The 22,679-nt window shown below is 45.4% G+C and overlaps 1 long non-coding RNA gene across 4 annotated transcripts in view; it reads right to left on the bottom strand.

Moving 5' to 3' along the window:
• LOC130709173 (uncharacterized) overlaps nucleotides 1–14,571 on the bottom strand; it is a 38,710-nt gene extending 24,139 nt beyond the window's left edge. For 3 of the 4 annotated variants that reach the window (XR_009009644.1, XR_009009645.1, XR_009009646.1), the window contains exon 1: nucleotides 14,483–14,571. This is a non-coding gene — a long non-coding RNA (uncharacterized LOC130709173). The remainder of the gene's footprint in view (nucleotides 1–14,482) is intronic. The other variant, XR_009009647.1, reaches the window with a different exon arrangement.
• Nucleotides 14,572–22,679: the final 8,108 nt, after the last annotated feature.

Here is a 22,679-nt window from a genome sequence, read left to right as displayed (position 1 = left end):
TAGGAATCCTAACCACAGTTGTATCAGTGGAATGATGGGGCAGATTGGAGTGGACTTAAGAGAGAATGGGAGGAGGGGACGTGCAGACAGAGTATAGACAACTCTTTGAAGGAACTTGGCTACAGAGGGAAGCAAAGAATAGAAAGGCTTTGGGAAAGTACGGTCACAGAAAGTTCATTTGTTTTTAAGATGGAAGGGATAACAGCACGTGTGTATGTTTGCGGCTTTTGCACAAGAAAAGGTAAAGATTGATCATGTAGGGGAGAGAGGGGAGAATTGTTGGAGATATCCTTGAGTGTTTGGCTTTAGATTGAAACCACATTTACAGTAAGAAGAGGGTAGGCAAAGAGGGAGGGCATGGATACTGGTACAGCATGGATGGGAGATAGAACTGTCACAAAATAAAAGATTGTGAACATGGACACTAGCTAAATAGATTAAGGTACATAGGAATAACCATTGCACATATTTTAACTCAAAGCCCAAAACTATAATGAAAAATAAGATGTACATGGTTTAAAATATATAATAAAATAAATATAATAAAATAAGAAGAAAAGTAAAATAGTAATAAACTTCTTATAGTAAAATAAGAAGAAGAAGCAGCAGCAGCTGGACCTATAACTCCAGTTTAAAGATTTAAAAGACTAGGAAGAAAACAATAAAATTAAATAAATAAATAAATAAATAAAAGACTAGGAAGGGCTTCCCTGGTGGCACAGTGGTTAAGAATCCGCCTGCCAATGAAGGGGACACAGGTTCGAGCCCTGGTCCGGGAAGATCCCACATGCTGTGGAGCAACTAAGCCCACGCACCACAACTACTGAGCCTGCGCTCTAGAGCCCGTGAGCCACAACTACTGAGCCCACATGCCACAACTACTGAAGCTCGCGCGCCTAGAGCCTGTGCTCGGCAACAAGAGAAGTCACCGCAATAAGAAGCCCGTGCACCGCAATGAAGAGTAGCCCCCGCTCGCCGTAACTAGAGAAAGCCCGCGCGCAGCAACGAAGACCCAGTGCAGCCAAAAATAAATAAATAAATTTTTAAAAAATTAAAAAATAAATAAAAGACTAGGAAATGAGTGGTGGGGGAGGAAGAAAATGAAAAAGTAAATCCCTCAGGTATTCAGGGATTAAGTCATTGTTTGACCCTCGAATCTGATAATTAGGGAAATATAGATTTCAAGACATTTCATAATCTCAAAGACCACAAAATCAGTAATAGAATATAAAAACAGAATTCTTAGCTTCCAAATCACTACCGAAGATAAGTTGCAAACAAAACCAACTATATCACCTGGAAAAGATGAGATGAGAGGAAATAGGAGTATGTAAAAATCAGAAAGCATAAATAAAATTACACACGTAGCACCAATAACATCAGTGACATCGATAAACTAAATGTGTTAATTAACCCTATTAAATGGCAAAGACTTTTAAGGGGCATAAAAGAGAAAAAAGAAAAATATTGAATTATGTGCTGCTTATAAGAGTTTCACCTAGAAGAAAATGGCCTAAAATGGTTAAAAACAAAAAAATGGATGAATATATTGTTGACCAACTGACATGCCATGTCTGGGCTAGTGCTGGTGGGAGAATCCATTCATGAATTCTCAGTTTGACACCACGGCAACTAACTCCAGAGAAAATCATAACCAGAGCCAGTAAAATCAAACTACCACAGTCATTACTAATCTTTTCATCTCCCTCCTGGCTCCTTTCTTTGATTCCTACTGCCTGTGTGCCTCTTACTTGCCCCCAGGATCCAGACCTACCTGGGCATGCTGTCCTACGTTTAAGGTTACCATCGATGCTCATTGACTTAGAACTGGGCACAAGATCTTCCTTGAACAAGGCCATCCTCCTGTTCTCCCAGTGTTCTCTTTTGGCCACAAAAGATCAATGAAATGTGTGGAAGTTGTCCAACCTCGCTTTTTTTCTACAGATCAACCTTTTAAATACATGGTCCAGTGCAGAACCCCTGTGTCCTCAGATATAAAGGCAGACATGAACAAAGAGAAAGCAGGGGTGCCAATAACCACACCAGAGGATACAGAAAGCAAAGCAAAAGTGCACTGTATATGGGACAAATAGGGTCATTTTTAACTGATACAAGGTAAACACCACTACAATGAAACCACTAATTTTTATGGACCCGGTGACAGAGCATCAGTATTCATAAAGTGAAAACTGCCATTGCATTATCTCAAACCCGCTCATTTCTATTTGTATTCTGCCAGCCTCCCAGCTGGTCTCCCTACCTTCTCTCCTGCAACTCTCTAATCTCTCTCCCTACTGAAGACAGAACGAGATTATTGTATGCGGTCTGTGAGTGTCAGGGCTGTGATAGCAGGCATTACACCTTATGCTGTTCCCTTCTGAACGCTCAGCACCCCGTGCCTGGCACCTGCTAGGCCTTCATAAATGTTTTAGAGTAAATGAGAGAGATAGAGAGTGATGCGGGATGAGGGGGAGGAAGAGGAGGGAGGGAAGGAAGGAAGGAAGGAAGGAAGGAAGGAAGGAAGGAAGGAAAGGAGGGAGGGAGGGAGGGAGGGAGGGAGAAGGAGGGAGGGAGGGAAGGACCACTTGGAAGAGCCAAGGACAGAGAACTAGTAAATGTCTTCAACAGGAGGAAAGAAATGGAATAAGACCCCACTGGAGAGAAGGCGAGAGTCAGTAGCTGAGTGTTTTCTGAGTCTTCTGTTGGGGGAGCAGGGAGTCTGCTCCCAGAAATCCTCCAAGAGGAACAGGACAGACCCTCAAAGGGATGGAGCAAAGCCAGGAAGGTCTGTCAAATGAACCAAGTATTTGAAACCAGGACACCCTAAAAATCCAGGAATTCTGGTCACTAACCAGATAACCCACATGGGACAGACTGAAACCGTACCTAGAATGAGGTCCCAGAAATTCAAAGGGCTCCACTAGAGAAGCAAACTAGCTAAACAGCCTATTTTACTTTCATTTCTCCTTTCAGGGGACATGAATCATTTGTGAGATTTGCAAATCTGAAGAGAGGCATCCACTGGGTAAATAAGGACAGGTCCCGTCAGCTGGTGGCCACCATCATTGCAGGCCAGGAGCGTCATCTTGGGGCGTCCACGGAGGGCGGGCTGCAGGGACATTTGTGCTCCTTCTTAAGGACAGGAAGAAGCTCACATTCCTCTTCTCTGCTCCACTCACCCTCCCTTCATCCCCTTCTCCCCCATCCCTACCCCTCCCTACACACACACACACACACACACACACACACACACACGCACGCCCAACACCCAGCCCCACTCCTTCCCTACACACAAACAGCTGTGTTCTCATGATTGGAATATGAGGTCTATTTATTTGGGCTTAAGAAGAAAATGTTTATAATTCACAAAGTCAATGAATGGTTTCCTAGCAACTTTTTGTATAACTATTATGAGATAATATTCTTTCGCTTTCTCTGTCTCTCTCTCTCTCTCTCTCTCCCTCCTTCCTTCCCTCCTTTTCTCTCTCATATCCTCTCCCTGACCACCAAGGATTCTTTTTCTGCATTAGATAACAGAACACATTGAGGGTTTTATAAAAAACTGCAAATCTCTCCCTAGGAAAACACATGTAAATAGATACATGTTCACTCACACTTCTGTACATACAGTTCGAGGAGTTCATAGCACCCTTGAAACTACCCATGGAACTCGCTTAATAACCCTTTCCTACACAGGTAACATCCCATAAGTTTGATCCCTGTCTCATCCAGGCAAGAAAAAAAATGGCCATGGGGTGGTTATCCCTGCAAAAATATGATGAACTCAGCTTACTTCAAACTATCTCCTCCACCCATCCCCAGCATTACACATTCTAATCCCAAAGCATCAGTTCTCCTGCCCAGCAGTATCTCATCTGCCTGCTTCTCCCTGCCTCCCCACAGCTAGCTAGCCAGCAGCTAGGAAATGTGAACACACTTTATGTCCGCCTGAGGAAATGCCATTAACACAAAACACCTGCAAAGCTTTCCAAAGCCCAATACGCATGGCATCAGTCTCCTCTCTGGGCTTCATTCTGCACCAGCCACCACTGGGCATTGGCGAGAGCCATAGCCAAGTGCAGATGCTGGGATGCTCTCCTCTCCCTCACCTCCAAACACAGCCCAAGGTCGACTTCACTGCTTCATGAGACCCAGGAGCCTCATAAATGTCAGCTGGTCTGGGGATAGCCTGAGGTTCCCGATCAGGCTTCAATATCATCAAGTTGGAACATGTCCTTCATCCAGTCTGTTATAAAATGAGAAAAAAATGGAGTAAAGGAAGATATTAACAATTATCTCTTAGTATTTACTATGATTATGTGCCAGGCACTGGGTTAGATGCTTGCCCTACATACCCTTCTTTAGTCCTCATAAAAACCTTCTAAGATATCACTTCCAGGAGTCAATATGGTGTGGGAATTAAACAGGCAGCCTCTAGAGACAAAGTAACCTGGTTGGAAGCCCATCTCTGCTACATACCAGCTGTGACTTCGGCCAAGTTGTTTAACCTCTTTGTGCCTCAGTTTCTTCATCTGTAAAAGGACTCTCCTTTTACATTATTTACATTATTATTCTAATAATGTTTTAAAATATCTCTGTTAGAGGGTTGTCATGAGGATTAAGTGAGCCATTGCATATAAGACATTTGGAACAACCTCTGGCAATAGGTAAGCACCCAATAAATGTAAGCCAGTACCAGTCTACCCATTTTGCAGATTAGAACACAAAGCCTGAGAGAGGTGAAGTGACTCTCTCAAGGTCGCGTTTCTAAACTGCATCTCTAGCAAGGGAGTCTAAGGCCTGGAGTCATAACCACTCTGTGATGCTTCCAATCTTTCTCGAATGCCAAACCCTTTGAAATGCTCACCTTTTCAAAGTCAGTCTTTATGACACCACACCATTCCTGTGATATTCCTGTCCAAAATGCAAACCTGCATCTAACTATAAGGAAACATCAGATAAATCCAAGTTGTGGACCATTCTAAAAAATCACTGGCTCATACTCTTGACAAATGTCAAGGTCATGAAAGACAAAGCCTGAGGACTATTCCATGTTACAGGAAACTAAAGAGACTTAACAGTTACATTCAACACACGAGACTGGAATGGATCCAGAGCCAGAAAAAATTTTTTTTCTTTTGCTATAAAGGATATTATTACATCAATTGGCAAAACTGAATACGGTCTGTGGATTACAAATAGCATATATCAATGTAAATTGCCTGATTTTGATCACTCTAAGAGACTGTCTTTGTTTTGGGGGGAAATACACATTGAAGGATCTAGAGGTAAAGGGACATTGTGTCTGCAACTTCCTCTCAAGAAGGTCAGAAGGGGATTGGAGAAGATGGCGGAAGAGTAAGACGCGGAGATCACATTCCTTCCCACAGATACAGTAGAAATACATCTACACGTGGAACTGCTCCTACAGAACACCCACTGAACGCTGGCAGAAAACGTCCGACCTCCAAAAAGGCAAGAAACTCCCCCCGTACTTGAGTAGGGCAAAAGAAAAAAGAAATAACAGAGACAAAAGAATAGGGACGGCACCTGCACCAGTGGGAGGGAGCCGTGAAGGAGGAAAGGTTTCCACGCACTAGGAGCCCCTTCGCGGGCGGAGACTGCGGGGGACGGAGGGGGGAAGCTTCAGAGCCACGGAGGAGAGCGCAGCCACAGGGGTGCGGAGGGCAAAGCGGAGAGGTTCCCGCACAGAGGCTCGGCGCCGAGCAGCACTCACCATCCCGAGAGGCTTGTCTGCTTCCCCGCCGGGGCGGGCGGGGCTGGGAGCTGAGGCTCGGGCTTCGGTCGGATCGCAGGGAGAGGACTGGGGCTGGCGGCGTGAACACAGCCTGAAGGGGTTAGCGCACCACAGCTAGCCCGGAGGGAGTCCGGGAAAAAGTCTGCAGCTGCCGAAGAGGCAAGAGACTTTTTCTTGCCTCTTTGTTTCGCGGCGGGCAAGGAGAGGGGATTCAGAGCGCCGCCTAAACGAACTCCAGAGAAGGGCGGGAGCCGCGGCTATCAGCGCGGATCCCACAGCAACAGGGGCGCAGAGGGAAAATCGGAGAGACTCCCGCACAGAGGCTCGGCGCCGAGCGGCGCTCACCAGCCCGAGAGGCTTGTCTGCTCCCCCGCCGGGGCGGGCAGGGCTGGGAGCTGAGGCTCGGCTTCAGTCGGATCGCAGGGAGAGGACTGGGGCTGGCGGCGTGAACACAGCCTGAAGGGGTTGGCGCACCACAGCTAGCCGGGAGGGAGACCGGGAAAAGGTCTGCAGCTGCCGAAGAGGCAAGAGACTTTTTCTTGCCTCTTTGTTTCACTGCGCGCAAGGAGAGGGGATTCAGAGCGCCGCCTAAACGAACTCCAGAGAAGGGCGCAAGCCACGGCGATCAGCGCGGACCCCAGAGACGGGCGTGAGACGCTGGGGCTGCTGCTGCCGCCTCCAAAAAGCCTGTGTGTGAGCACAGGTCACTCTCCACACCTCCCCTCCCGGGAGCCTGTGCAGCCCGCCACTGCCAGGGTCCCGGGATCCGGGGACAACATCCCTGGGAGAACGCACTGCGCGCCTCGAGCTGGTGCAACGTCACGCCGGCCTCGGCCGCTGCAGGCTCGCCCCGCCTCCTCCGTACCGCTCCCTCCCCGCGGCCTGGGTGAGCCAGAGCCCCCGAAGCAGCTGCTCCTTTAACCCCGTCCTGTCTGGGCGGGGAACAGACGCCCTCAGGCGACCTACACGTAGAGGCGGGTCCAAATCCAAAGCTGAACCCCAGGAGCTGTGCGAACAGGGAAGAGAAGGGGAAATCTCTCCCAGCAGCCTCAGGAGCAGCGGATTAAAGCTCCACAAACAACTTGCTGTGCCTGCATCTGCTGAACACCTGAATAGACAACGAATCAGCCCAAATTCAGGAGGGGGACTCTGGGAGCAGGAGATATTAATTTTCCCCCTTTTCCTTTTTTTTGTGAGTGTATATGTATATGCTTCTGGGTGAGATTTTGTCTGTATAGCTTTGCCTTACAATAGCTTTATTTTACTTCACTATATTATAGCCTCTTTCTTTCTTTCTTTCTATTTTTTCTCCCTTTTACTCTGAGCCGTGTGGATGAAAGGCTCTTGGTGCTCCAGCCAGGCATCAGGGCCGTGCCTCTGAGGTGGGAGAGCCAACTTCAGAACACTGGTCCACAAGAGACCTCCCAGCTCCACGTAATACCAAACGGCAAAAATCTCCCAGAGATCTCCATCTCAACATCAAGACCCAGCTTCACTCAACGACCAGCAAGCTACAGTGCTGGACACCCTATGCCAAACAACTAGCTAGACAGGAACACAACCCCATCCATTAGCAGAGAGGCTGCCTAAAATCAAAATAAGGCCACAGACACCCCAAAATACACCACCAGACGTGGACGTGCCCACCAGAAAGACAAGATCTAGCCTCATCCACCAGAACTCAGGCACTAGTTCCCTCCACCAGGAAGCCTACACAACCCACTGAACCAACCTTAGCCACTGGGGACAGATACCAAAAACAACGGGAACTACGAACCTGCAGCCTGTGAAAAGGAGACCCCAAACACAGTAAGATAGGCAAAATGAGATGACAGAAAAACACACAGCAGATGAAGGAGCAGGCTCAAAACACACTGGACTTAACAAATGAAGACGAAATAGGTAGTCTACCTGAAAAAGAATTCAGAATAATGATAGTAAGGATGATCCAAAATCTTGGAAATAGAATAGACAAAATGCAAGAAACATTTAACAAGGATGTAGAAGAACTAAAGAGGAACCAAGCAATGATGAAAAACACAATAAATGAAATTAAAAATACTCTAGATGGGATCAATAGTAGAATAACTGAGGCAGAAGAAAGGATAAGTGACCTGGAAGATAAAATGGTGGAAATAACTACTACAGAGCAGGATAAAGAAAAAAGAATGAAAAGAACTGAGGACAGTCTCAGGGACCTCTGGGACAACATTAAACGTGCCAACATTCGAATTATAGGGGTACCAGAAGAAGAAGAGAAAAAGAAAGGGACTGAGAAAATTTTTGAAGAGATTATAGTTGAAAACTTCCCTAATATGGGAAAGGAAATAGTTAATCAAGTCCTGGAAGCACAGAGAGTCCTATACAGGATAAACCCAAGGAGGAACATGCCAAGACACATATTAATCAAACTGTCAAAAATTAAATATAAGGAAAACATATTAAAGGCAGCAAGGGAAAAAAAACAAATAACACACAAGGGAATCCCCATAAGGTTAACATCTGATCTCTCAGCAGAAACTCTGCAAGCCAGAAGGGAGTGGCAGGATATACTTAAAGTCATGAAGGAGAAAAACCTACAACCAAGATTACTCTACCCAGCAAGGATCTCATTCAGATTCGATGGAGAAATTAAAACCTTTACAGACAAGCAAAAGCTGAGAGAGTACAGCACCACCAAACCAGCTTTACAACAAATGCTAAAGGAAATTCTCTAGGCAAGAAACACAAGAGAAGGAAAACACCTACAATAACAAACCCAATACATTTAAGAAAATGGGAATAGGAACATACATATCGATAATTACCTTGAATGTAAATGGATTAAATGCTCCCACCAAAAGACACAGGCTGGCTGAATGGATACAAAAACAAGACCCATACATATGCTGTCTACAAGAGACCCACTTCAGACCTAGGGACACATACAGACTGAAAGTGAGGGGATGGAAAAAGATATTCCATGCAAATGGAAATCAAAAGAAAGCTGGAGTAGCAATTCTCATATCAGACAAAATAGACTTTAAAATAAAGACTATTACAAGAGACAAAGAAGGACACTATATAATGATCAAGGGATCGATCCAAGAGGAAGGTATAACAATTGTAAATATTTATGCACCCAACATAGGAGCACCTCAATACATAAGGCAAATACTAACAGCCATGAAAGGGGAAATTGACAGCAACACAATCATAGTAGGGGACTTTAACACCCCACTTTCACCAATGGACAGATCATCCAAAATGAAAATAAATAAGGAAACACAAGCTTTAAATGATACATTAAACAATATGGACTTAATTGATATTTATAGGACATTCCACCCAAAAATAACAGAATACACATTTTTCTCAAGTGCTCATGGAACATTCTCCAAGATAGATCATATCTTGGGTCACAAATCAAGCCTTGGTAAATTTAAGAAAATTGAAATCGTATCAAGTATCTTTTCCGACCACAACGCTATGAGACTAGATATCAATTACAGGAAAAGATCTGTAAAAAATACAAACACATGGAGGCTACACAATACATTACTTAATAACGAAGTGATTACTGAAGAAATCAAAGGGGAAATCAAAAAATACCTAGAAACAAATGACAATGGAGACACGACGACCCAAAACCTATGGGACACAGCAAAAGCAGTGCTAAGAGGGAAGTTTATAGCAATACAAGCCTACCTCAAGAAACAGGCAACATCTCGAATAAACAACCTAACTTTGCACCTAAAGCAATTAGAGAAAGAAGAACAAAAAAACCCCAAAGCCAGCAGAAGGAAAGAAATTATAAAGATCAGGTCAGAAATAAATGAAAAAGAAATGAAGGAAACAATAGCAAAAATCAATGAAACTAAAAGCTGGTTCTTTGAGAAGATAAACAAAATTGATAAACCATTAGCCAGACTCATCAAGAGAAAAAGGGAGAAGACTCAGATCAATAGAATTAGAAATGAAAAAGGAGAAGTAACCACTGACACTGCAGAAATACAAAAGATCATGAGAGATTACTACAAGCAACTATATGCCAATAAAATGGACAACCTGGAAGAAATGGACAGATTCTTAGAAATGTACAAACTGCCGAGACTGAACCAGGAAGAAATAGAAAATATGAACAGACCAATCACAAGCACTGAAATTGAAACTGTGATTAAAAACCTTCCAACAAACAAAAGCCCAGGACCAGATGGCTTCACAGGCGAATTCTATCAAACATTTAGAGAAGAGCTAACACCTATCCTTATCAAACTCTTCCAAAATATTGCAGAGGGAGGAACACTCCCAAACTCATTCTACGAGGCCACCATCACCCTGATACCAAAACCAGACAAAGATGTCACAAAGAAAGAAAACTACAGGCCAATATCACTGATGAACATAGATGCAAAAATCCTCAACAAAATACTAGCAAACAGAATCCAACAGCACATTAAAAGGATCATACACCATGATCAAGTGGGGTTTATCCCAGGATTGCAAGGATTCTTCAATATACGCAAATCAATCAATGTGATACACCATATTAACAAATTGAAGGAGAAAAACCATATGATCATCTCAATAGATGCAGAGAAAGCTTTTGACAAAATTCAACACCCATTTATGATAAAAGCCCTGCAGAAAGTAGGCATAGAGGGAACTTTCCTCAACATAATAAAGGCCATATATGACAAACCCACAGCCAACATTGTCCTCAATGGTGAAAAACTGAAACCATTTCCACTAAGATCAGGAACAAGACAAGGTTGCCCACTCTCACCACTATTATTCAACATAGTTCTGGAAGTCCTAGCCACAGCAATCAGAGAAGACAAAGAAATAAAAGGAATCCAAATCGGAAAAGAAGAAGTAAAGCTGTCACTATTTGCAGATGACATGATACTATACATAGAGAATCCTAAAGATGCTACCAGAAAACTCCTAGAGCTAATCAATGAATTTGGTAAAGTAGCAGGATACAAAATTAATGCACAGAAATCTCTTGCATTTCTATACACTAATGACGAAAAATCTGAAAGTGAAATTAAGAAAACACTCCCATTTACCATTGCAACAAAAAGAATAAAATATCTAGGAATAAACCTACCTAAGGAGACAAAAGACCTGTATGCAGAAAATTATAAGACACTGATGAAAGAAATTAAAGATGATACAAATAGATGGAGAGATATACCATGTTCCTGGATTGGAAGAATCAACATTGTGAAAATGTCTCTACTACCCAAAGCAATCTACAGATTCAATGCAATCCCTATCAAACTACCACTGGCATTTTTCACAGAACTAGAACAAAAAATTTCACAATTTGTATGGAAACACAAAAGACCCCGAATAGCCAAAGCAATCTTGAGAACGAAAAATGGAGCTGGGGGAATCAGGCTCCCTGACTTCAGACTATATTACAAAGCTTCAGTAATCAAGACAGTTTGGTATTGGCACAAAAACAGAAATATAGATCAATGGAACAGGATAGAAAGCCCAGAGATAAACCCACACACATATGGTCAACTTATCTTTGATAAAGGAGGCAAGCATATACAGTGGAGAAAAGACAGCCTCTTCAATAAGTGGTGCTGGGAAAATTGGACAGGAACATGTAAAAGTATGAAATTAGAACACTCCCTGACACCATGCACAAAAATAAACTCAAAATGGATTAAAGACCTAAGTGTAAGGGCAGACACTAGCAAACTCTTAGAGGAAAACATAGGCAGAACACTCTATGACATACATCACAGCAAGATTCTTTTTGACCCAGCTCCCAGAGAAATGGAAATAAGAACACAAATAAACAAATGGGACCTAATGAAACTGAAAAGCTTTTGCACAGCAAAGGAAACCATAAACAAGACCAAAAGACAACCCGCAGAATGGGAGAAAATATTTGCAAATGAAGCAACTGGCAAAGGATTAATCTCCAAGATTTACAAGCAGCTCATGCAGCTCAATAACAAAAAAACGAACAACCCAATCCAAAAATGGGCAGAAGATCTAAATAGACATTTCTCCAAAGAAGATATACAGATGGCCTACAGACACATGAAAGAATGCTCAACATCATTAATCATTAGAGAAATGCAAATCAAAACTACAATGAGATATCATCTCACACCGGTCAGAATGGCCATCATCAAAAAATCTAGAAACAATAAATACTGGAGAGGGTGTGGAGGAAAGGGAACACTCTTGCACTGTTGGTGGGAATGTAAATTGATACAGCCACTATGGAGAACAGTATGGAGGTTCCTTAAAAAACTACAAATAGAACTACCATACGACCCAGCAATCCCACTACTGGGCATATACCCTGAGAAAACCATAGGTCAAAAAGAGTCATGTACCAAAATGTTCATTGCAGCTCCATTTACAATAGCCAGGACATGGAAGCAACCTAAATGTCCATCGACAGATGAATGGATGAAGAAGATGTGGCACATATATACAATGGAATATTACTCAGCCATAAAAAGAAATGAAATGGAGGTATTTGTAATGAGGTGGATGGAGTTAGGGTCTGTCATACAGAGTGAAGTAAGTCAGAAAGAGAAAAACAAATACAGTATGCTAACACATATATATGGAATCTAAGGGAAAAAAAAAAAAAAAGGCCATGAAGAACCTAGTGGCAAGACGGGAATAAAGACACAGACCTACTAGAGAATGGACTTGAGGATATGGGGAGGGGGTGGGGTGAGATGTGACAGGGTAAGAGAGTGTCATGGACATATATACACTACCAAATGTAAAATAGATAGCTAGTGGGAAGCAGCCGCATAGCACAGGGATATCAGCTCGGTGCTTTGTGACCACCTAGAGGGGTGGGATGGGGAGGGTGGGAGGGAGGGAGATGCAAGAGGGAAGAGAAATGGGAACATATTGTATATGTATAACTGATTCACTTTGTTATAAAGCAGATGCTAACACACTATTGTAAGGCAATTATACTTCAATAAAGATGTTTGGGGAAAAAAAAAGTCAGAAAAAGAAATGATAATATGCATAGAGAGAGGGAATGATCAAATGAATGTGGTAAAATGTAAACTTTTGGGAAATCTAAGTAAAGAATATTGGGAGATCCTCATACTATACTTGCAACTTTTCTATAGATCTGGAATCACTTTGAAATAAAATGTTTCGGTAAAAGAAAGACAAAGAATCAATCTTTTCACTGTCCATGCCTGCCCCTGAGCCTACTAGCTGTGAAGCATATTTTCTTACGGTCTCACCTATAGACAGAGCTTCACTCCAGAGAAGGCTTCCTTGTTGCTGTTAAGACAATAGATTTGCTTTTCTAAGAGAGAAAATACTTCTAAACCATCCACTGCACCCTTTACATTAAAAGAGAGACTTTTAAAATTAGAAGGCATTGTTCTCTCTAGTCCAGGAGGATATAGCAATTCCTCTCCCCCTTCCCCACGCCTAAAAAATGTTCATGGCTACAGTCATCATCTGACACCCACTCACAAAACCCTCTTTTGTCTGCCAGATTTTCACAGGCTTCTAAAGAATGTGGTGAATTTGCTGTTGCTGAATGTGGTTCATTTGTGCAAAATTCCTCAACCCCTTTTTTCCGTCCTCACTTTCATCATCCCTGCCCTTTTCTCCAATAGGTCACTTAAAAACAGAACCAGAGAGTGAAGGGTGGAATGACAAGGGCGACGGGAGAGGCTGCAGTTCATTCAGTCAGCAAGCATTTGTTTAGTGAGCACCTACTACGTGCTGCCAGCCAGGCCAGGGATCCAGCAGGGAAGGAGGCAAGCCTGACCTGTCCTCATGGAGCTTGCACTGAGAAAGTGAAGTGGGAGCGGCTAACCAAAGCTTGGAGAATGTTCCAGAAAGGGAGGTACAGGGTGCCGGCAGGGCATGTAGGAAGGGAGCCAACTTACTCTGCTGAGGTCCAGGGAAATCTTATGCCTGAGGGATGATCACATGTCACTTAGATCAGAGGGAGTTGGGTGGGGAGTGGGAAGGAAAAAGAATGTTTTTCACTTATAAAAATAAACACCCATACTTTCTTAAAGCAAAACCAAACAGCCCGCAGTTAGTAGAAGGAAGGAAATAATACAGATCAGAGCAAAAATAAATGAAATGAAAAAAAAAACAACAGAAAAGATCAATGAAAGTAAGAGATGGTTCTTTGAAAAGAGACAAGATTGATAAACTTTCAGCCAGACTCACCAAGAAAGAAAGAGAGAGGGTCCAAATAAATAAAATCAGAAATAAAAAGGAAGTTACAAAATGACACCACAGAAATACGAAGAATCATAAGAGATTACTAGGAACAATGATATGCCAATAAAATGGACAACCTAGAAGAAAGGGATAAATTCCTAGAAACGAATATCAAAACCTCAAGTTCTAACCCAAGCTGAAGTTTCTCGCTCCACACCCTGGCCCTTCGCAACCACATCCCAGCTAGGAAGCCCCCAGCGAGTGGTGGGGACAGAAGGGTCTTTTCTAGCCCGGCTCCAGCTCCTCTCTTACTGGCTAATGCTGTTTCTGGTCCCTCCAGGGCAGAGGGAGAGCAGGTGTGAAAGGAAAACCCGATTTGGTTGGTGCTGGAAAGGTGGCCATCTGTGCAGCAGATGAGGATGCTTTGGTGGTTACTGGAGACTCTCCCCTTGGTACTTCCCGCTGTCCCCTTCTCTGGCAAAGGTGACCTACCCCGGCTGATTACCACCACCTTCTCCCATACACCCCACACAGCCCTCACCTTACCTCGAAGTTCCATGCAGAAGGGTGAATCTGCCATGGTTTTCCCATCCCTTTCCTGCCACTGTAGCCCTCTCCCTTTGCTGTCCTGTCAAGTGTCACTCAAGTCAGTGTCTCGCATATACACTTCTCCAGGCCAGGGTCTGGCAACAGTCCCTGGATTTCCCCAAACATCCAGGCATGCCAAAGTTCTCCCAAGAATTCTCTGACTACACTCAACTCCAGCCCAGTGGAAGCCTGGAGGCCATGAGTTTGCACAGCCCAGCCAGTGGGGGGGGGGGCGATGGGGACATATTTGTTTCCTTCCTGGTGGCCTTCTCTGCTCTCTGTGAAGGGGAACTCCCAGTCTCTGACAACTTTCTGCACAGAAATCCTCCCTCCCCTTCGTTCCGTGATCTGTCTCACCTTCTCGTAAACATTGGCTGAAGCAAGTGCTGGCTACAGATCACAGAACTCGTTTGGGACTACCCTGTACATGGACGGTCTAGCACAGTGGATCTCAACTAGGGGCGATTTTGTGCCCCATCTCCTCCACTTCAGGGACATTTGACGATGTCTGGGGATACTTTAGGCTGTCACACCTGGAGGGGTGCTACTGGCCTCTAGGGGGTTGAGAGGCAAGGATGCCGCTAAACATCTTGTGATGAGTGGCACAGCCCTTCACAGCAAAGAATTATCGGGTCCAAGACGTCAATAGTGCCAAGATGGAGAAGCCTGGTCCAGTACCTCCCTTTCTATAATGTTGGGGGGCAGTGGAGAGGTGCCTCTAGTTCTCAGGTTTGAGACCTTGGTCAAGAGTAGAAAAAAGCCCCATTAGAGGGGCTTCCCTGGTGGCGCAGTGGTTGAGAATCTGCCTGCCAATGCAGGGGACACGGGTTCGAGCCCTGGTCTGGGAGGATCCCACATGCCGCGGAGCAACTAGGCCCGTGAGCCACAATTGCTGAGCCTGCGCGTCTGGAGCCTGTGCTCCGCAACAAGAGAGGCCGCGATAGTGAGAGGCCCCGCGCACCGCGATGAGGAGTGGCCCCCGCTTGCCACAACTGGAGAGAGCCCTCGCACAGAAACGAAGACCCAACACAGCCATAAATAAAATTTAAAAAAAAAAAAAAAAAAAGCCCCATTAGATATCTATCCCTTATTATTTGTATTAAGAGCTCCTGAGGGAGAGTAGCTCTAGGCTGGATTAATCTAGCACCTCAACTGTGCTTCAAGAGCCTTTGGGGGGGTGGAGGTGGGCTGGGGGGTTCACAGTGCCATCCTCACTGTGCTGGCCCATCTGCTTAGGCTGGCTCCCCTCATGTTCCCAAGGTATCCCACCTCCAGGTATCGTCTGCTGACCCCAAGGTCTAGGGGCAGAAAAGGGAGTGATTCCTCCTTACCTATTTAATCCACAAAGACAGCCATTCCCAAAGCCCCTGCCGACATCCCCTCCTATCTCCCTGCCAGCACTGCATCATCTAGCCACACCCAAACCTGCAGTGGCAAGTCGAAGTAGGGCTCCTTGACTGGCTTTCACCAATCAGGATTTGAGGATGGGTAAGGGCCAGCCTCTCCAGAACAGCACAGACACCCATTACCTAAAACTTGTTGTCCTGCCAGCAAGTACAAAGGCAGAAGGATAGCTGTTGGGTAGGAACCCAACGGTGCCTGCCACGTCCTGATCCAATGTACCTGGCCTTCCCCTCTCACAGCTTAGACAACTTGTTCACACAGCAGCTATAGGGCAGTGCTTCTCCAACTTCAACACACATCACTGTGGCCTGGGGACAGAAGATTCTGTACTTGGGACCCTTGCAGATTTTGCCTTATGTACCACTTCATCTGGCTGCTCATTTGTATCCTCATCCTTTAAACGGTAATCATTAAGTATAGCAATTTCCTGAGTTCCATAAGGTCATTCTAGCAAATTATCAGACCTGGGGCATAGGGATCGTGGGAATCCCTGAATCTGTAGCCAAGTCGGATAGGATGTGGGTAGCCTGGAGACCCCTACTTGCTTCTGACATCTGAAGTAAGAGCAGTCTCGCTGGGGACCTCACCGTTTCACTTGTGGGATCTGATGCTAATTCCAGGGAGGTAGCGTCAGAACTGAGGTATAGGACACCCACCTGTCAGAGAACTGGTGTTGGAATGCACTCAGTCAATCATTACACAGATATTTTATATATTTTTTTAATCCTCCGCATCTTAGAGATGAGAAACTGAGACAGAGTGGATTCACATTCCCACGATCACATAGGAGGAAGCTCTAGAGCCCAAATTTACACTTCGATTTGCGCAACACTGGGGTACTGCTAACATTTTGTTCATGTGGATGACCCTCTTGCCGCTGTGCATTGTTGTGCAATGAACAACAGCACTTCCCCAGCGCCGGCCAGACTCCCCTGGTCACCAGCATCACCTGGGGCATTTATACAACAGGCGTTCCCAGCCTCACCCCCCGAAGATGCTGATTCAGTAAGTTTGGGGTGGGGCCCGGGAATTTTTATTTTTAACAGGCTCCCCCGGTGATTCTGACAATCAGGCAGTTTGGCAAACACTGTGCTGTGCTGTGTTTACCAGCCTCCTCACTCGGGTGTGTCCATCTGCCCGAGAGCCCGGCCCCTCTGTTACCTAGTTTTGGTCGAGGACCTGACACTTTCCTGGGCAGAGTTTCTAAGAGCAGGATATAGTCTTTTCCAATCTCCACACTGTTGCTCAGTCTTACACCGGGAAGAAGTTTAATGAATCAGGCAATGTGAATCCCACTCAGCAAGGCCAAAGCCAAAGCCATCGACAGCCCCCCTCCTGCTTCCTGCTCTTCCTCCTGAATTCTCCACCTCGGCAACTGACCCACCAGTCACCCAAACGGCAGAGCCAGGAATGTTAGGCACATCCTTGTTCCACTTTCTCCTTCCCGCCTCATTTCCTGATCACCACTTCCTAGCGATTTCTACCTCCTACGTAATACAAATCAGGCCCTCCTTTTCTTCTCTTCTTCCTTACTGCCTATATGATATCCAACTCCACTTTTCACCCAGACCAGCTTGCTAACAAGGCTTTCTGCCTTCATCCTTTGCCACCACCCCACAGGAGGCAGATTGTATAGTCCAAAGATGGTTACAGAATCTCCCATCTCATGTATTTTTCTAGAATCTTGCCACTACTCCATCAAAAGGCAGGGTTTAATATCCCTTCTCTTGAATATGGGTGTGTTGTGTGACTAATTCAATCAATGGAGTATGCAGAAGTGATGCTACACGACTTCGGCTAATTCCTAAAAGGCGATTCAGATAACACTTTGCTCACTATGACACTCACTCTTGATACCCTTGGTCTCCATTTATGCCTCCACGCCAGCAGTCAACTGCCCTGAGACCACCATGCTGGGAGGAAGTCCAAATTAGCCCACGCAGAGAGGCCACATGAAATGGTCCTGAAACTACACAGAGAGAGGTGCCTGACCAGCCCCCAGCTGCTCCAATTCTACACCATTACAACTCCAGCTGCCTCTGACTGCCACTGCATGAGAGACCCCCAGACCAGAATTGACCAGCTGTGCCCCTCCCAAAATTCCTAACCCAAAGACTTCATGAGAGATAATAATAAAATAATTGTTTTAAGCCAGGAAGTTTTGGGAATGACTTTTTTATGCAGCAGTAGCTAACCAGAGCCCCAATCGATGGGCACACAGTGGCCAGAACCGTATGAAACAGAGCTACTCAAAGTGTGGTCCCTGGCCCAGGGCTGGAGAATGAACTGTATGTTACCAGTTGGTATAAAAATTGAGTAAGTGTTTAGAAACTTTCACAGGGTGATTTTCTGTTGGTTGAATCTAATAATAAAAAGAAAAAATTGGACTTATGTTTTGTCTGGATTTGGTCAGACCTGGGTTCAAACAGCAGAAGGGAAACCACTTTTGATTGGTTGGTCAGACACAGCCCCTTTTGGAAACTGCAGGGCATTGAAAGGACGGAGTGAGGCCTTGGGTGAGGTGGGGGAGGGGAAAGTGGACCAGGCAGAGACACGAATATGAGGGGACTCCCATCTAACGCAAGAAAAAGAGTGACATGTTCGATGGACTGAAAGGAAGTGACGTGTCTTTAGACAAATGCTCACCTTGCGAATCCCTTCTGCTGCAAATAACAGAAAACCCTACTACAGTGGCTTCAAGAAATAGTGGTTTCTTTTTCTGATTGCATCAGAATCTTGTGGAGACACCCCCATATCCTCTTGCCAGTGGACACTTCTGTGCACACTAGCCAGTCTTCCAAAGGCCAGAACGTACAACTCTTCGAGAGCTTTCTCCAAAGTCGCAGAAGTTCACTCTGCCCTTGGGGGGGCTGAGAAGTGCTGCGCTATACAGGCTCCCACGACCCCAAGCAGGATTAAGCTCCGGGTGCCCAGAGGGGTCATTCCTAATAACTCACTCTTTATTGCCTTTCTTCTCTTCCTTGTCTCCTGCCCCATCTCCCTCGTCCACATTTCCTGGGATCACTTACTAAGTAAACTACTTGCATTCTGCAAAGCTAAAGCAGCCTGAGCAAGACGGAGAATGGTAGGTGGCAGTGCTGGAAAGTAGACAGGGACCAGAGAGGTAGAAAAGTGCGGACTTGCCTAAAGACACACAGAAGTAGTGACACAGCCGGAATTAGAAGATGCTCCCGGGATGGCGGGTCTGTCCATTTCATGAGGCTGCGTTGTGCTCACTAAGAAGTCAGGAGCAAAATCGCCAACCTCAAGTTGCCTACAAAATGATCCCGGTGATTCTTCCTACAAAGGACCTCACCGGAATACTGGCTCCTCATGGTTTCCTCTAGCCAAGCAGCACCCACCTCAGAGCATGTCTGATACTGAGGCTCTGAGACCAAAAACAAACCAAAAGAGGCTCGGAGGGACTGGGAGTGCCACTGCAAGTATATCCACATCAGTCAGCTTAAAGTGGAAGAAACGGAGCGCTTGAAGTCACAGACGCTGCTGTGCGTATGCCTCCTTCATCTGCTTGCTGTGTGACTAAGGGCAATTTTCTTATCGTCTCTGTGCCTCCTCTGTAAATAGACATAAGCTCATAATGCTACCTTGCTGAATCATTTCAAAACAAAACATATAACATGGAAAAGTGACTTAAGTCGTGCCTGACATACAGTAGGTGCTCAGTAATGGCTAGTCTCCTCTCTCCCCACACACTCTCTTTCACAACAGAACGAAAAATCAAGCAAAGATGTACTGACCAAATAATCAACTGCATTTGTCTGGCATTTCTCAGCCCATTTGCTTTGCATGATTGTTTCTATGAGGCTAATACCTCATTACAATAACTCTACACTCTAATACCAGTAGGCCCATAAACAGAGGCCCAACTTAAAAAAGAAACCATTATAATCATGGCTAGTGGCCTCCCCAGTGGTTTGACCAAGAGCCAGGCCATAGTCAAATAATCAAACTGCAGATGCTGGGATAGCAAATTGGCTTAAATTTAAACAGTGGCAGAGACTCAAACTACAGAGGGGAGAAGAGATGAGGAGCCTTGCACAATGTTGGAATTTCCCTTCCATGTCCTCCCTAGTCAATCGGCCCATAAAATAACCAGGCTTGTTAATGAATAATAGGCTCATTCCTGAGAGGCACCTAGGTCAGGCGGTCACTCGGGGTCTGCTGGCTGTTGACTCTGCTCTTTGAGCTGAAAGGAACCCCAAGGGTGACATGAAAGCAGAGGCATTTTGGTCTCCATCCTACTGGCTGCTCACGGGTACTCGGCTAGTTGGAAAGAGGATCACAAGTCGTAGAAACAATCAGGAGAGGGAAGAAGAGGCAGATCAGTTTGGGGTGCCTGAAGCTTATACTTTGGGGTGGGGGGACCTTTTTGAGAAAAATCAGACAAAACTATGCATATAAAATATGCTCGGCCATCCAATACCACCTTGAAGGGAAGAGTGGTCACCCCAACACGACCTAACCCAAGAAGTGTGAGGGGAGAGGGAGTGAGGAGGAAAGAGACAGCAGACTGAGCCCACTGCAGCTGAAACAGCTTACAGAAACACATGGCCAGGTGAACACGAAGCCAGGGCCACCCCTAGGCAAGTGAGGGACCCCAAAGCTTCATTAGTTTCATTGATGGAGATGGAGAGCTAAGACCATGAACTCCTGCGTTTTCCACATTTTGCTTCCTGATGTCATTCCATCAAACCAAGAACCTGATTCTCCCTAACTTCAGAGCTGGGCTGCCAATAAGGGCATGGCTTAACTAGTCATGGTGGGCAGGGCAGAAGATACCCAAGTGTGAATGAGGGCACCTGAGATTGTTTCCAAAACCAAACCACCAAGGGCTTTTTGATTCCCCAGGTGGTAGTTCTCTCTTCTATCCATAAGAAACTATTTCAAAACTAGGTGCTTCAGGAAACAGGCAGACACTGAAGCCCAATACTTCCAAGGAGCCTGGACATTCAAAGAGAATTGTGGTTTAGACCCTCCCCGGGGTAGGTTTTCAGTGGCTGAGAGCATCATGGTTAAAGGTGTGGGTTTTTAAACTAGGCAGATTTGGACCCGAGTTCTGGCTCTGCCGCTTACTAGTTCTGTGACCTGAGATAACTTACTTAACTGCCTTCAACCTCGATTGCCTCTTATGTAAAACTGAGGTAAAGATAATATCTGTTTCATAGAGGTGGAAGGGTTAATTAAGGTAATTCACATGAAGCACTTAGCTCAGTTTCTGACACATAATCATAGGAGACAGATTCACTGGGATTAAGAATAAATCTACTGCCCCTTCCTCTAGGCTGAAAGTTTGTTTCCCCCCAAAGGCGGGAAGCCTCAGCCCCCAGTGGAGATAGGGCTTTAATGGAGGTAATTAAGGTTAAATAAGGTCATAATGTGGGTGTCTGATCCAATGGGATTATGTCCTTATAAGAAAAGACATCCACCAGACAGCTCTCTACCACGTAAAGACACAAGGAGAAGGCAGCTGTGTTTAAGCCATTAAGAGGGCTCTCACTAGACACCAATCCTACTGGACTTTGATCTGGGACTTCCAGCCTCCAGAACTACGAGGAAATAAATGTCTTTTGTTTAAGCCACTCCAAGCACTATCTGGGGACTGCCAATCCCCCCACCCCCTCTTCTAGTTAGAGGGGTGGTCCAGGAATCCAGGATGGCCAATCAGAACACTTTATCTCTCCAGCCACAGTGATTGGACAAGAAGTGGACACATGACCTGAGCCAAGCCAATCAGTCTTCACTGAGACTTTTCTGCTAAAGCAATCTGGGAAGATAACTTCCTGTTTATGGCGGTTCTTGGGAGGATGTGTAGTTATGGCTTCCAGCGGTCATCTTCCTCCATCACAGGGAGTTAACCTATCTATAGGAGGAGAAAATAAGGCCAAAACAGAGAGGGAAAAAGAGCAAAGAGATGAAGAAAAAGAGGGCACTCTGAAGATGAGGGAGGCCTGGATCCAACTACGCCTGAAACCTACATTGGACTTCCCAGTTATGTGAGCCAACAACTTTTACTTTTTCCTGAAGCGAATTTGACTTGGGTGGTTGTGGGGTTTTTTTTGTCACTTTTGTCAAAAAGACTGAACACTTTTGGCCTCATTTGGTCAGATGGGTCACCACTGGGCAGCATTCTGCCACATTACTTCATACTGAAAAATGGCCATTCTCCCTTCCTGTCCAGTCCTCAGCCACCAAGTGGCATGGGTGGCATCACGCCTACAGACCTCTGCGAAGCACAGGGCTGGCCCACACCAGAGCATTTAAAGCAGGAAAAACCAAGTCAGGCTGCTCTGCTTAAGTCTATTCCAGGAAGCTTTAAACCTACAAATGCAGTTAGCTGAGAGAAAGTTAGAGGAGTCTGCCAGCCGAACAGGTTCAGCCAGGGGGAGTGGTCAGAGTTTTCCTGTCTCTCCCCAACAGGTGGCTTCCGAAGCTGGGACCGCGTGTCCAGCATCTGCTCTGGAGAGAGATGCAGTTTGTCTGTCTTGGCTCCTCTGTGCCGATGGGGTCAGCGTAGGAGGAGCCGGCACTTCTATCCACAGCATACAGAGAAGTGAAGCCAGCTTGATTTGAAGAGTGTCCAAGCCATCTGACGTGGGACCAGAGGGCACCGGCTCCTGGGGAAAGCACATTCCCACGTGTTTTTTGACAGCCCAGCGCAAACGGAACAGAGCCACTGCTGGGCCGCCGCATCACTGCCCCAGCCTGGTGGGTGACAGCCCACCTGGGAAAC

The sequence above is a fragment of the Balaenoptera acutorostrata genome, chromosome 11, assembly GCF_949987535.1.
Source record: "Balaenoptera acutorostrata chromosome 11, mBalAcu1.1, whole genome shotgun sequence".
Taxonomy (NCBI): domain Eukaryota; kingdom Metazoa; phylum Chordata; class Mammalia; order Artiodactyla; family Balaenopteridae; genus Balaenoptera; species Balaenoptera acutorostrata.
This window is presented reverse-complemented; position numbering and strand designations above follow the sequence as displayed.